Source organism: Petromyzon marinus, chromosome 26 (genome assembly GCF_048934315.1).
Source record: "Petromyzon marinus isolate PM22_M1 ecotype Great Lakes invasive population chromosome 26, UKy_Petmar_22M1.pri1.0, whole genome shotgun sequence".
Classification (NCBI taxonomy): Eukaryota; Metazoa; Chordata; class Hyperoartia; order Petromyzontiformes; family Petromyzontidae; genus Petromyzon; species Petromyzon marinus.
In genome coordinates, this window is record NC_133692.1 from 11,277,426 (window position 1) to 11,294,407 (window position 16,982).

The window sequence follows — 16,982 nt, forward strand, 5'->3', positions numbered from 1 at the left end:
ATATGTGTAGTTGTTCTTACGACTGAGCTATTAAAGCACGTCAATGTCATCTTGTCTAGTCAATGCCATATTGTCTAGTCAATGTCTTCTTGACTAGCGGCTCCTTGCAGGCCGTTGTAATATTTCCACCCAATTAGTTGTATACAATGCGTACGTCAACCTACCACTCCCATATGCTTGCTGTATCCTACAACCAAATTTAAATGTGTATTGTCGACTGTGTTATCTAATTATTGGTCTTCCAGTACATAATCGAGTTATGTGCAATTTTTATAAAAACATCCACCACGCAGGTCGAGTGAGGAAATCAGCTCTTGTGCACAAGCCAGATCGATTGTTGCAGCGTTTAGCCCTTGAGAGATAGGTGTCAGTTCAGAGACAGGCCTTCCTCCAGCCGTGTATTAACCATGGCTGTTAAACTATATTCACAACAATCTGCTTCACACGTGCACCTCTGCGAGAGGAGTGAGAGAGAGAGAGAGCGCGCATCGAATTAAAAACTAGCTTTCCGTGTTTCAGACACGTTCTCCCCCTCCCACCCCTCCCGCTGCATGCGTGCCCAAATAAAAATTAAATAAGCGCGAACGAAAAAAAATCAATTAAGGATGAAATCAAAGCGATCCGTCTCGTAACGGCGGGCGCTGCACGCACGCGTCTCCCGTCCGGTGCGCCGTTCACTGGGCCCCCTCTTGGCAGTAAACGAACCCACCCCACCCCACGTGTGCGCTTTGGCCGCTTCGTCTCGCCTCTAAGTCGGTCCCGTCCATTCTGCTACCGACTTCGTCACGTATCCCTCCCTCCCTGGACTGCGAGCGCCTACAATGCCAACCTGTGAGTAAGTGCCACGACTGTATTTTGCAGTCTCTCCGCACGTGAGCGTACACACGGGGCAAAGAAGCTGCCGTGATCGAGTGAAGGGACAGAATGTGTTTGCTTGTTCCCATTTGCGATGCTGTATTGAAACAAGCAAAAAAAAAACCGCACGTTTCGTTTAAAGAAAACAACTATGTGCTGTGTTGAATAGTATTCGATTTTGTGCCAAATATATCGATTGTTATATATTTATAAATCGGCGAAAATGAGATTTTACTAAAAAAAATATTTAATTCTCTGTTGGTTTTTCGGTGTACTGCTGTGCGAATTAAGAACAGACTGAGCTGTACGTCCGTGCTCAAATATTGCTTCATTCACTCTATACGCATCAGTAACGTTGAGGAAAAAAATAATGTGCTTATCTTCATAGTGCCATATAAGGTAGTCGGGTTACATTGCCCAGGGATAAACATGATGATTTAAATAATGCACTGCATACAAAATACACACTGTTGTATAGGGATGCCCAAATATTCGCCCTGGTAGACTTCTTTCTAACCACTGATTAATTTAATGACACGTTAGATTCCATTCTATATAGAACACTTAATGGTATGCTCTCATGAATCTCAAACATTATCACAGTTCTGCGGTTTGGCCCTTTTTGTAAATGTAAAAAAAAATACCAATCACCAGTGGGAAAACCCACATACACATCCCACGACAGTCGGCTCCCACCCACCGATGTTAATATTGGGAGGATTACTGCATGTGTGGACGCACGCGGTACACAGTGTGCGCCATGAAAAATGCTAAATGCGTGGTCGGCCAGCTCGTGCAGTGGTGTGCCGGCCTTCCGGATGAGGTCAGAATGCAATCGTGACTTGGAGGGCTTTGACTTCCAACACAGGCTGCAGATGCGTGCTTGTGAGGAATCCTTTGCGCGCTGCCGGCCAGAGGCAAGTGCTGTCCACCTGGTTGCTATCCACGGTGCCGATTGTTTCCACGCTGATTGTTTCATTGGGGGTAAGCTTGACACGTTGATTTTCGCCTCGATCGCATGCTATTTATTTTTGCTTGCACACATGGGTTATCGTAGGATATTGTTACGAGACGCTGTGCGGAGAGAGAGTTTTAACAACTCAATTGTATTGTGGAGCCTATGCAATGTTATTGTGGTGTGTGTGTATAGTTTCACTGCATTTGGTAAATGTTCAACTGTGAAATACCACTCGAATTTAATTGTTCATTAGCCACTCATTTGTAGTTTAGTAGTTTAGTTTTTCACGTGCAAATTGAAGTTATAATGGATGTATGCATTTTTTGAAAGACAAATGTATGCAGCTTCACTTAACTAATGAGGCTGCTTTTCAAGGAATGGCCATATCCATGATTGTAGTATGACTCTCTTGATGCAGTTTCCGACAATTCAGTCGCCCCCTGCACCCATCTCCAAGCAAGCATGTCGTTAGTGCTCTGAAATGCCACACTTATTGAACAACAGATGCACGCACATTTATGCAATTATGAGTCGCAGTACATCACTAAGATAAGCTGTGCCTTCAAGTGGCCATTTCCTAAATCTGTTTTTAAATACGGTGCACGCTCCAGTGGTTAGCCTTCAGATTTTACATTTATACGCTCGGAAAAAGATCTTAATTTAAAATGCAACGAATGCAATTCACTTTTTTTGCTTATTAATGCTAAATGGGAGTTTCCGTTAATTGTGTAAGCATGCGTATGGAAATTGTAGCCTACCTGTATCCCACTAATTGCATAATTAGACGTTCATTATTGGGTTATTTTTTGGTGTGAAATATAATGCACATTTTCCCGCACTACAATAGAACTCTTTTCCGTGGCGATGTGGCGAACAAACATTGCTTATCCTAGAATGTAATCTGCAATTTTACTTCCACATCCTCTAAAATAATGCGAGGATGGTACGGACAGACAGGAAGAATAGGGCCGCGGATAATAGTACATTGAATGGACCCTACAGCTGGTGAAGGTTTAATCGGAGTCCTGAGTAATAGGGTCACAGATGAGAGGAGTTCTCCTGTAATCCGAGTTCCGTGTGTTTGAAGATGTTGTGTTGTGCACTCAGGACAGAACTGCCCATCTTAAGTACATTTGACCACACATGCGTCATCAGCTTTAATTGACGCTGGTACAATTAAACGTGATTTGGGGGTCCTGGTGCAAAGACCTGGTGGCTGGCTCTCATGTTCATCACAGAAACTGCCCCTTTCTCTCAATGGCTCTTCAGGCGGGCACAGCAATGTATTAAACTCACAAGAGGTAGGTCTCTACTGTTGTTGTTGCTACTCTATATGAAGAGCTGACATTTACTTGTAACGACTGAGATATGACATACAAACACATTGGCATGACTGTTAATGATACAGAATATGGATACCCAGGGTGGCTTTTTGTAAATCGACTGGAATCAAAATGATGGAATAAGAAAGGCTTCGACGCGCAACGTTGGAGTGCTTTTGGGAAACTGAACTTGATCTAATCAAAAGCAACATGCCAAGAACACAAGCTGAAGGGTGCACGTAGATGCGTGGAGAGATGCTTGCTTGCAATGACATCGAGAGGTCATGATGGGGAGCACGTTGATTAAGGAACATCGGCAGGTTAAAAGCATCACGAGAGTGTAAATAACCGATGGTCAGGAATCATGACGGAGTGGCGGCGAAGTGGTGGAACATTCGAGCGTGTCCACCGAGGAGAAGGAGAGAGGACATCAGCCCGTGTGCGGGTGCCACGTGGTTTGTTGCAGGGCAAAAATCTTGAGAGATGGCGAAAGCTTAGAGAGGCCTGATCCAGCAGTGGACCCATGATGGCTGATAATGTACAACTACGTATGTTTAACTTATTTCGCACCGTACGCAGCCAACCGTGCTAATGATGACGATGGTGACATAGTCATTATATCAACCGATGGTAATGAAGTACGGAAAATTAATAAATAACTTGACAAACAAAACTGCCAAGTGGGAGCTAAAGATAAATACGGGGAAAAAACGAAATGTATGTATTCTGAACAACAGGAAATCATTGTTTGAAGGACATACGTGGAAAACACAACAGTGTATTATATACCTAACCCAGTTACTAAAGGCGTATCACGATCAACATTATAAAATAGAGGCGATATAGAGCAGGATGAAGTCTATTTAAAATAATAATTTGATCATTAAAAATCTAACTATCACTATCCAGAGAAGAAATTGTTTTAAATCAGTGCATATGAATGAAAACATCGACTCTGACAATGAACATTGAACAAAAGCTGAAAAGTGCACAGAGAAGCGTGGAGAGGTACAGTGAGGAAAAAGTATTTGATCCCCTGCTGATTTTGTACGTTTGACAACTGACAAAGAAATGATCACTCTATAATTGTAATGGTAGGGTTATTTGAACAGTGAGAGACAGAATAACAACAACAAAAATCCAGAAAAACGCATGTCAAAAATGTTATAAATTGATTTGCATTTTAATGAGGGAAATAAGTATTTGACCCCCTCTCAATCAGAAAGATTTCTGGCTCCCAGGTGTCTTTTATACAGGTAAAGAGCTGAGATTAGGAGCACACTCTTAAAGGGAGTGCTCCTAATCTCAGCTTGTTACCTGTATAAAAGACACCTGTCCACAGAAGTAATCAATCAATCAGATTCCAAACTCTCCACCATGGCCAAGACCAAAGAGCTCTCCAAGGATGTCAGGGACAAGATTGTAGACCTACACAAGGCTGGAATGGGCTACAAGACCATTGCCAAGCAGCTTGGTGAGAAGGTGACAACAGTTGGTGCGATTATTCGCAAATGGAAGAAACACAAAAGAACTGTCAATCTCCCTCGGCCTGAGGCTCCATGCAAGATTTCACCTCGTGGAGTTGCAATGATCATGAGAACGGTGAGGAATCAGCCCAGAACTACACGGGAGGATCTTGTCAATGAGCTCAAGGCAGCTGGGACCATAGTCACCAAGAAAACAATTGGTAACACACTACGCCATGAAGGACTGAAATCCTGCAGTGCCCGCAAGGTCCCCCTGCTCAAGAAAGCACATATACATGCCCGTCTGAAGTTTGCCAATGAACATCTGAATGATTCAGAGGACAACTGGGTGAAAGTGTTGTGGTCAGATGAGACCAAACTGGAGCTCTTTGGCATCAACTCAACTCGCCGTGTTTGGAGGAGGAGGAATGCTGCCTATGATCCCAAGAACACCATCCCCACCGTCAAACATGGAGGTGGAAACATGCTTTGGGGGTGTTTTTCTGCTAAGGGGACAGGACAACTTCACCGCATCAAAGGGACGATGGACGGGGCCATGTACTGTCAAATCTTGGGTGAGAACCTCCTTCCCTCAGCCAGGGCATTGAAAATGGGTCGTGGATGGGTATTCCAGCATGACAATGACCCAAAACACACGGCCAAGGCAACAAAGGAGTGGCTCAAGAAGAAGCACATTAAGGTCCTGGAGTGGCCTAGCCAGTCTCCAGACCTTAATCCCATAGAAAATCTGTGGAGGGAGCTGAAGGTTCGAGTTGCCAAACGTCAGCCTCGAAACCTTAATGACTTGGAGAAGATCTGCAAAGAGGAGTGGGACAAAATCCCTCCTGAGATGTGTGCAAACCTGGTGGCCAACTACAAGAAACGTCTGACCTCTGATTGCCAACAAGGGTGTTGCCACCAAGTACTAAGTCATGTTTTGCAGAGGGGTCAAATACTTATTTCCCTCATTAAAATTCAAATCAATTTATAACATTTTTGACATGCGTTTTTCTGGATGTTCTTGTTGTTATTCTGTCTCTCACTGTTCAAATAAACCTACCATTAAAATTATAGACTCATCATTTCTTCGTCAGTGGGCAAACGTACAAAATCAGCAGGGGATCAAATACTTTTTTCCCTCACTGTACATGCTCGGAATTGAACTTGGAGACAGGCAGAGGAACACGTGCATCAGATAATTAAACTGAGAGACAGGAACACGTGGATCAGAGACTACATGAACGCGAGATGCCTCACCTTGACTGTTCAAAAAGTAGGTGGGCTTGTGCAAGACGCACCGCGCGAAGGCATAATGTCCGACGGAAGAGATTGGTGACAGAATGAAGCCAGAGGGGAAAACACGCACAGGAGGATGACCACCACGGAGATGGATCAATGAGATCAGCTCGCGCACAGGGGTGAGATGGATTGTGACATCACAGGACTATAATGGATGGTGATGGAGTGGGGAGACCTTAATCCAGCAAGTGAATAGAACATGCTATTGATGAATAACATTAAACTTTTGCAGTTGTTGTGGTATTAATATGGGCCACAGCGTTTTTTTTTATTTCACAATTTATAAGTAATCGGGAGGGTGTAATATTTCAATGAGCGTTTTTTTTTTCTTTGGAGTGCTGCTCGGGAAAGTAATAATGTTTTGGCAGTGCAAGTGCAATTCTGGGAGGTTCAAATGTCGGGGTTAGTGGGTGACTTATGGATGGACACTCTGGGACAGCTCGATTGAATGTGTCACGAGGCAGAGCCCGACGTTGCCTTATGCGTGGGCTGGCTAGCGTTGGTGTGAAACCAGATGCTCGCCATGCACCCGTTAGCACACGTGTGTGCATAACATGCGCGCGTTATTATTGATGTGCCTTGAATGCGTTTACAATTCCATATGTTTTACCTTGTTCTATAAGGGATCAACACCGTAAATTAGAGGCATTATTCAAATTAAACGCTGGTTGTATATTGCCGCATGAATTAGGTTGCATACTTTTGCGTATGCTTGTTGGTTGGTAAATGCTGGAAGCTGTAGCCTTGACTCCTGGGCTGGCCATTGGGAACCACGAATCTATACGGAGCGAGCACAACACCTCTCGATGCTGAAAGCAGATGCTCTGGGAGGTCATTCTGCTGGCTGGCAGAGCAATTAACACCACATTAAACCATAAACCTGACACAACTGTGGAGAATTGCATAAAGCATTGCATGGTGGAAATGTGGTTTAAAAGCAAGCGTTTAAAAATACAAGTGCTAGTTAGCATCTCTGCTTACAACCACTGATGATTACAAATGACTGACTCTACGTGTGCTTTCATATATAATATATAGTACGTGTTGCATTTATTTCTAATACGGAAAAATGTATTATTTCTAAAGCTCAATATAACACTTTTCTGAGAAGCTATCTTGCCATCTGCAAAACAGAGGTAATTATCTCCCTGCTCGCGCAAGAATAGGGCAATGCTTACAGCGATACCTTGACTTTCGTCCACTTGACTTTCGTCGCTTCGCTCTTTCGGCCGTTTTTAATTATCACCACATTTCAAATTCCGTCCACGCGTTTTTCCTCTCTCGTCCGATTTCATCGCAAACCTTCCACGACGTTCGCGCCACGCGCCATCTTTTTCGTTCAGTCTTTGAATAGAAGTCGTTCGGTGAGCATTGCTACTCTAATGAGCCAAGAATGTCTGTGTGTAACGCTCGTGACGTCACTCCACATGCCACACCCCCTCCCCCCCCACGTCATTAATATTCATGAGCGGGTGGATTTTTACACTCGCTCAGAAGACGGTCGAGCGGAAATAAAAAAAAAATGTCCCGCAAATACGCTTTAAGTTTGACGTTTCTTTATTGAAAGTTAATCTAATGAATAATTATACGCAGCAACAAAGTGGATTTGGTGTCTTTATTTCTTCACCACTTGAGGCAAAAGGTACATTATGGTAAAATAGAACATTTCTCGGTGATTTTCCAGATATTGTATCGAATTCCAATTTATTTCAACCCCAACGACCGAAAGTAGAATAGAATATTGTATCAGAGCACTGAATTTGAACAAATTCAAGGTCAGTTATATACAGTGCTACAGTGACGTAAAGTGAGGTGTTTTATGACAGTTTCGTGCAAGATTCACTGCCAATTAAATTTACACAAGATACAATTATACTCTGCTTAAAAATTTGGTAAATATTACAGCTTCCGTCCTAGGATGGGCAAATAAGCTAGTCTCTTATATTTGTGTTTATTCCTCTGAATACTGTACTCATTTCTGTGATTATACTGTAAACAATTTATAGTTATTTTGTGATAACAGTATAATACTAGGGTGTTCATAGTTATTTTCGTGATTTTATAAAACACGTGTACAATATTCACACTGCTTATTTTTGCGATTACTGTAAAATACTTATTTTTGTGCTTTAATATTCACAATCGGTCCAAAAGGGGGATGATGGTAAAGCTAAAAGAATCTATGAGGTTCTCAATTCGCAAGATAAGCTTGACATAGTCAAACTGAATCAGAATGGCTAAATGAAGGCTCTGCTTTGACATTCGTCCATTTTTGACATCCGTCCATGCTCTGGGCCACTAACCAGACGAACGAGCGAGGTGTCCCTGTGTCTGTCTGCATTGGAGGCTCTGACGCAGTGTTGAAAATTTCCACTTTCCAATAAGACGGGTCGGTACATCCGTAGAATGACCACTGTAGGTTTCCAACAAAGTGCGACAGATTTTACTGACCTTGGATCTCGGCTGAAGTGGAGTTTCTGGTTGTCCTGGTTTGCCCAGGATTGTCCTTTTGTGCGTGTTTATTTTTGAGGCAGCTGCCCTGGCAAACCTGTAAGTTTTCCCAGGACACTTAGAACTGCAGTTTTTGCCAGTTGAGTAATAATACATTGGTGAAGACAATGCAGCTACATGTAGTTCTCTCCTGATATTGTGAGATATTCTTCTTCCCATTATATATAATTTTTCATTTAGCCACAGAGGTGGCAACCGTAGGCTGAACGGACCCTTGAACAGGAAATACACTTGCAACCCTCCAATTGTGAGCTGAGAACTGTAACCACATCACGATCTATCCATATTTATTATACTGTTACTGACTTCATTTTCATCGTGTATTTTATTAAACCGTTTCTGTAAGTTGCTTCTGATTTTTTTGACGTAACCTTTGCAAATACTTAGCTGTTAGTGCCCTCTTGTGGCTCAGATACGTTATCAGGCCATGTAATTAGAGGAAATTTAATTTAAATAACGTACATTTAATATACCCTCATTTGCATGAAGTGCTGTGTATTCCAGTCTAAACAGCAATGCATAATTTTCTCTTCCAAAATGTTTTAATTATTTCTAAGAAAACAGTTTTAGCTTTTATTAATGTTTAATAAATCAGGCTTATTTTGGTAATGAATGTTATATATTTGCTGTTTGGTTTAGGGTTTAAGAATTTGGAATAGGCATCAATATGAATATGTGTCAGTGTTAGCCTACCTTCCATAATGGAGGTTTTTTTTTTTGTTGGGTTAGATCGCGTAAATATATAAATGTGTCGTTAAAACCCGCCACCACCCGACACAGCCAACTAGTAAGGGTTGTCACGTGAACAGAACGTGCCATTTCGTCACTAGTACAGCACACCGGTGTGTTGGCGAGCAAATCCACAACATTTACAACCTGAGTACGACGTTTCGTCAGTAATTGCAACTAGCTTCATCGCCTGATGAAGCTGTCGCCTGATGAAGCTAGTTGTAATTACTGGCGAAACGTCGTTCTCAGATTGTAAATGTTGTGGCTTGGCTCTCCAACACACCGGTGTGCTGTACTAGTGACGAATTGGCATGTTCTGTTTACGTGACAACCCTTAGTTGGCTGTGTCGGGTGGTGGCGGGGTTTAATGACACATATATTTACGTGATCTAACCCCAAAAAAAACTCTCATGGATGATATTGGTCGCGAAAGGCCTACGTGTTAAGCCTTAATTGTGGGTTCTCCAGCTCGAGCATGTGTATAACCAATGGAACATTTTATAGTGTACGTTTATAGCATCAGTGATTCAAATAGAGCACTGTGGCTAAATTGTTGTTTTAGAAATTCTGCATGAATTAAAAAAAACGAACCAATTACATTTGATCTCATCAATTAAATAATGTCCATAAAAGACCAGGAACAGGCCTTTTCTAAGGAATCTTTCCCATGAATAAATAATGCAAACTTAAGAATGCCCCTTCACCCGAGGGTATTGAGCAGTGATATTACTTTGCTCAGCGTGGAACAGAGGAAACCTATCAGAAAGCATACATACATTCATTTCATCACCAGAGGACGCGTTCCTGCTCTACATCAGATCATCAGGTCAAGGGTAGCGCTTGTTATTGGGAGACACATTTACACCGTTCCAACCAGAATGTGAAGATTGGCGTGAGGGTCAAAATTATCGTGTCACTACTATATATATACTTGTATATGAATCGCATCACTTCATCACCGCACGTCATGTCTAATAGAGAAACAAGACGATGTGTCAGACGTAGGTGTTAAGGGTTAGAGTGCGTGACGAAAGCTTTGTCATTGTTTCATTATGGACATCAGGTTCCTCAACATCCACGCTTCATGCGACTGTGGGATGGTTTCCGTCTGTTTGTGAAATTGTGCGCATTGCGAACAGTCTTATTATTCATAATTTAAGTATTTATGTGCTGCTGTTGTTAGATATACATAAATATACGTCAAATAATTTGATGGCATGCGTAGATAATATGAAACACTGCAGTTGAAACATTATGCACATAGTAAACACACATAGATATTTTTTTAGGATAATGATACCACATTTGAAGCCTTATCTTTATACGTGGGATGCTGCCGTGGTATAATGATTATCACATTGTGTCAATGCACACTCTTTAATCAGTTATTGTTCTGGAATATAAAGTGGATGTTTTCAGTCAACATTTTTGCATACATTGTATACAGCATATACATGCTTATTAGGTTTACACGGAAAAAAAAAGCTCACGGGACCTTTCTACATGGAGCAGATGGATGGAAAGATATGACAGTGCGGTTTGTCTAATCTCAACAGATAAAGCAACAATAAAACAAAGTCCCAGTTATATTCTTGGTTCTTTCGGTAAAGTCACGTAGAAGGGAAACAATAAAGTAATAAAAATATAAAAAATGTTTTTATTTATTACTTTATTGTTTCCCTTCTACGTGACTTTACCGAAAGAACCAAGAATATTAATCTCTGCAGTCACGAAAGCTTTAAATAAAAACAAAGTCCCAGTTGTTTACGTTGCTACAAGCTACATCAACAGGGGCTGTCATCTGCCAGGGGTGCGTGCAGAAGAGGGTGGCTTAATGACATTTAAAAACCACAGGAGGTTTGAACCTTTATCTAATTGTACCATGATAAGTAAAGGTAAAAGCGCTGCCCTACAATTGCTTGCTCACGCCACTGCTGACGAAAGTGCCCCCCACTAGAGGGAGCACCCTCTAAAAAGTGGTAATTGGCCTACTCTTCCACGCTGACCAGATGCCTTTGGTTGAGGTGGGAATTACAACACATTACCCCACAACAAGTCCCCTGGACGATAGACTAACTGGCGAACTCATTTTTACTGCTGAGTGGACAGAGGTGACGGGGTGGGGTGAACACAACATGCATATTGAATGGAACATTCTGGAAGGCAAGTCCTGTGTGCTAACCATCACACGCCGTAGCAGCGTCTGTGCAATAAAGCTCTATTCTATAGTATATGCAAACAGCGTATGCATTTGTGTTCATGTATTATGTGTAATTATTATACGTCGCACCTCCGATTAGCGCGGCCGGCTACGTACGGTAAAAACGTACGTGTTTTTCGCATGTGGTTTTGTACACAATACACAAACACACATATAGATACATGTAAGTTCAGACTGTATGTGTGTCTATGTGTGGATTGCATACGGTGCGACACAGGTGTTGTATTTGTGGTGCAGCAGGCTGTGTATGCGTGTGTGTGTGTAGTCCGGCAAAAACAACCTTCTACCTCCCTCGTGATGCCGGATGGCAACGCTGTGGTGGGCAGTGCCATTGGGGGAGGGCCAATTTAGATTGACCATTCTCCTCATGGCGTTTGTAACCACCACAGCGGTGAAATGTGGGGGCTCTGGACGGGTGCGAAGGACTGGTAACCCCTCCACCTTCAATTAATTACCACAAAACCACGTATAAAATATCTAATTAATAAGCTTGTCCCGGAGGCCCCAGGGGGACAGGTGTCTATGACGACTTCTGGCTAAACCCCATTTGGCAGAGCCAGGAGATTGAATCATTACCCTCGGCTACTCCCGAAACAACAAAAAAAACACTACTGATGGCCACGTGGAATATTCGAATGCTCACTGCGGAGTAGAGGCTGCCATTCCTCTGTCGGGAGCTGGACTGGTACCGCCTGGATCTCTGTGGTATTCAGGAGGGTCCGGTGGACCGGCTCTGGCTCCTGCCAACATGAGGATTGGATAGTCCTCTACTCGGGGCAGGAGACTACCAAACAACAGGGAGTGGCTTTTCTTCTGAACAAAATAAGCCTTCCCATCAACCGGAGGCGAGGAGTGGTGGTCGTGGTTAATTATACCCCCACCAAAGATGAACATCCGTGGAGGGATGCAGGCAAGGCCAATGAGTCCAATGGCTTCTATGACCTCCTGTCACAGGTGCTAGCTAAAATGGCCCCTCGGGATAGAGTCATCCTGTTGGGCTACTTCAATGCCCGAGTTGGTAAATGATGCTGGCACCTGGTCTGGAGTGATTGGAAGGCATTGGCCAGATCAGCTCAATAACGAAGGTAGGAGGCTGCTAGATTTTTGTGCAGCCCATAGGCTTGTAATTACCAACACGCTGTTCCGACATCGGCGCATCAACACAACATCATGGATGCATGCCGGGTCCAAGCAAGAACATATGCTGAACTACGTAGTGACGGAACAGCGGATGCGGGCCCATGTCCTTGACACCAGGACCTACCGTGGAGCTGATCTGCCCACTGACCATCACCTTGTCATCTGTAAGATGTGCCTGCCATTCTTCCACTCCGGTGGTGGGTGTACAACCAGGACCCCATTCAAACCCAATGTGGCCTGGTCTCAGCTAGCTGATGAAAGTTGCAAGCGAGAATTTAATCATCGCTTGCGGCTGGGGTTGGCATCGTCCCTCACTCCTCCAGATGTCGAGGGGAAATGGGCAAGGTTTAGGACTGTGGCTCAAGCAGCTGCCATGGCTGCTTTGGGTACACGGTCCAGACCTCCCTAGATACCCTGGCTGACAGAGGAGGTGTTCAGGCTGGCTGAAAAAGCGACAGGCCCACTCTCATCGTCTAAAGCATCCCACATCAGAGAATGAGGAGGCTTACCGCAGCCTTCGCTCGGAGGTTCGGAGAGCCGTGAAGTGCTGCAAGAATGGGTGGTGGTCGTGGGTTGCTGAGGAGATGGAGTCTGCCTCAATGGCCCGCGATCACAAATCACTATTTAACTCCATCAAAAAAGTAACCTGCAATACCACACCTATTACCATCATTAGGGGAAAAAACGGTGATCCATTCTCCGACCCCCAGGAACAGATTTGCAGATTTGTTGAGTATTTCTGTGAAGTCCTGGGGGAGGAGAAATCCCTAGGCATAAAAAACATTGAGACAAAGTGTGGATGACCCTGATGAGGCTACGGTGTCTCAAATATTGGAAGAAGCCACTCCCTGTGAGTAGCTGGCTGAGGTGCCATCTGGTCGAGGAAGTACAAAAGAGGAAATCTAGAGTCTGAGACCAGGAAAGGCATCAGGCAGAGATGATCTCCCAAGCGAAATGCTGAGGGAGGGTGGCATTTGTGCACAGACTGCCCTACATGACATCATAACAACAGTCTGGACCACTGGACGGGTTCCACAGGATTGGTAGGATGCCCTAGTGGGCCCCCTCTTTAAGAAGGGGGACCACACAAACTGTAACAACCACAGGGGCATCTCACTCTTCAGTGTGCCGGGAAAGGTCCTGGCAAGGATTATTCAACATCGCCTGGCCAGGCACGCTGAGGAGAGGTTTGCGGAGCCCCAATATGGTTTCAGACCTGCACAGATGCCATATTCTCTGTCCGTCTGCTATAGCAGAGGTGTAGGGAATCCCAATACGACCTACATCTCTGCTTTATTGACCTGGTCAAGGCCTATTGTACCATCAACAGGCCAGGGCTCTGGGAAGTTCTAAGTGCTTTCAGAGTCCCTGACTGCTCATTATCATTAAGGGCCTTCATGATGGTGGGCAGGCCCGGGTAAATCTACGTAGCCGGGAGTCGGAGCCATTCCCTGTTCACCTTGGGGTGCAACAAGTATGTCCTCTGGCTCCAACATTATTTCACATCTTTTTCGACCACGTAGTATGTGAAGCCTTTTATGGCTGTACCGGAGGAATTTCCATCTGGTACAGATACAACGGGAGGCTGATCGATGCCCAGGTGCTGTCGAGGGATGGTTCCCTATTGGTCAAGCATGTTATGTATGCTGATGATCTGGTGATTTCTGCTCACTCGGAGGATGAGTTGGAGGCACTGCTGCTGAACCTGGAGTGTACCGCGTGGGGTCTTACCATCAGCCCCACCAAAAGCAAGCACCTACCTGGGTGTTTTGTACCACCAAACACTCCACCCCCTCAGCTACACATTAGTGATGAAGCAGTTGTGACAGCAGAGGTCTCGCTCCGAATCAGTCAGGTGGCATTATATTTTCATCGGCTGCGCAATGCTGTATGTCACTCCGCACGAAGCTTTGGGTCTTCTCAGCCACAGTCATGCCCTCCCTTCTCTGTGCTTGTGAAACGTGGACCCCTCTGATGGAACATCTGTGCCGGTTAGAAACATTCAGGCTGGCATGTCTACGATCCATCCTGGGTTTAACCAGGCTGGATTGTGTGAGCAGCTTACAAATCCCTGAACGATCTGGAGACATTCCCATCAGTGAGCTGCTCTGGCAGGCAAGGCTGCGTTGGCTGGGTCATGTAGCCCTTAATGCCCAGCCACCGTATGCCAAAACAGCTTTTGTTTGGTTCCATAAAGGGGGCTAAACGGCCACGATATGGGTTGGAGAAGAGATGGAGTGATGCGGTACGGGAGGATGTGGAGCTGAGTGGATTTTCCCACGACTGGTACTAGCGGTGTCAATATAGGCCTCTGTGGAGGAGGCTCGTGAAGGATGCTACTGGGCAGTTGGAAGCAGTCGCCCTCCAACAACAATGGAGGGCGGATGAGCTACCCTCACAACATCGAGTGAGCGCCGGGCGGCTAAAATGCAAAAGTTGGCACAGTAGGGGGCACAGGTGGTGCATCTATCAGTCATCTCAGTCAGCCAACCCATGGCATCTGGGTCTGTCCCGAGACCTCCTGTTAGCAAGCCTTCAACACTTCACGTGGCCTCAAAGTGCACCTGGTCTGGCACAGGTGCCGTGGTGACGTCACCATCACTAAGTGGCGAATGGCGGGTTTTGGTATTGCATATATGTGTTTATTCTACACATACTATATATAAACCCATAAATGCAGACGTGTGTGTTTTGCCTACGAATAATTGTGAGGCTGTTTTTGGATAACGTGCCTTCTTTGCCGTGCTGGGAACCCAGTTAAACCATGTTAGGCTGCCCAGATTCAATCCCGGGATATCAATGGTGGTGGTGCCGCTGGCTCGATGCGCCTGACCGCTGAGCCAACTGGCCACCTCCAACTCAAAACTGTTGTAACATGAATAATAATTATACTAATACTGATGATACATCAAGAAGAATCCAACACTAACATTTGCAAATCGTAATATTTTGGTCTGGAGAGCCAGGAGGCCGATGACTGACTGAATGTACGCGATGACACGTAATGTTAATCAAATTATGGAAAAGACCAATGAATTGCAGCTACCATTGTGCTTCGACCTCGATAGACTGTGAAAGGGAATTTGACTTGGAAATAGATCCAGTCATTCAGGATCTCAAAAAGGCGCAAGTAAGAAATATTTAGAAACGGCAAAATGTTTACGAAAATTGACCAGCCGTACTACCACGAACAAAGTATCAATATGCATATTGGAATGGGAGTCGGACAAGGTGACATTCTGTCGTCAAGCTGGATTTGAGAAACAAAGTTTACATTAATAGGAGCAACACGAACTTTGGTGATATACGGAGACAAGAGGGGAGTTTGGATGATATATGCTGACTGTGTATCTCTCTCTCTTTGCTGTGCATCTCTTTCATCTCTTTAGAACTGCTTTTTGTGTTTAGTTTGTCTTGACCCCCGCACCTACAGTTACCACGGTTGGCCTACCTACGGTGCGAAAGAAGTTCGACACCCGTACATCACTCTTTTGTCATTTTTTTTTATCAAACGCCCCTTGTTGCAGACGTTTGTGATTCAAACCCGGCCGGACACCTTGGTTAATACTGAAGGCGTATTAACCATGAAATATTATTCTGCTTCACAGTGGACAATAAAGATCCCATTATGTCGTTCGAAAAGAGTCGGCTAATGTGTGCCGGGCGTCATTGTCCAAATACATATGTTTAAAAAAAATACCTTCAAATTACTCAATTTGGAGTACACGTCTGACTATGACTATATCGCAGACTTTGTCGGTGACACATACTGTAGGCGCCTTCGTGATAGGCTTGCACTATACGAATGACGCAAATACCAAATGTACTAAATTATTAGCTGTTGTGATTAAAACTCATTGCCAATGGTGTAGAAGTGCAAAAGTATTTTTAAAAAACTGCTTTAGAAAAAAAAAATTGGGCTAACGTGTTTGGTTGTTTTCCTCATTCTGTCATTGCATGAAGTGGTAGCCTTCTTGATATAGGAGGGGCTTATTTTTTATCAGGCATTGTTAAACAAAAGGTGGTGAGGTGTTTTTATCATTCATTTATGAAGGAAATATTAATGACATGGACATCTGCTGCCAGGAAACATTAAGAACAGGGACACTCAACACAGCGTACAATTGTTGGCTATCAGTTCATACATTATTTACCGTATCAGAAGCTTTTTGCCATGGACTGGAAAAATTGTGTTGTGGTCAGAGCGCACAAAAACAGCGGAGCAGATGCTGGTCATTCCTCCGGTTAATGAGATGCATGATTCTTTCCAGTGGTGAGGAGGTGCCTAGTTGCATATGAATCGTAAATCATGGAAATGTGTGTCCATTAAACACTACAGAGAGCCTCATCACGAAGGTAAAGAAGGGGGATGCTGTGCTATTATGCTCATTGGCTGCCATAGGCAATTGTATATTCACCCATGTATTATTACGTGCACCTAGAACCAATGTGGACTCTGTGTTATAGCCAACTTTGATTGA

At 44.1% G+C, this 16,982-nt stretch overlaps 1 protein-coding gene across 10 annotated transcripts in view; it reads left to right on the forward strand.

Moving 5' to 3' along the window:
- Positions 1-602: 602 nt before the first annotated feature.
- LOC116946270 (ankyrin repeat and fibronectin type-III domain-containing protein 1-like) overlaps positions 603-16,982 on the forward strand; it is a 264,496-nt gene continuing 248,116 nt past the window's right edge. For 3 of the 10 annotated variants that reach the window (XM_076069929.1, XM_076069934.1, XM_076069936.1), the window contains exons 1-2: positions 603-831; positions 1,724-1,839. The gene's annotated coding sequence lies outside the window, so the exon portion shown is untranslated. Of the gene's footprint in view, positions 836-1,723; positions 1,840-16,982 lie in introns of all 10 variants that reach the window. The other 7 variants (XM_076069932.1, XM_076069935.1, XM_076069938.1 and 4 more) reach the window with 4 other exon arrangements.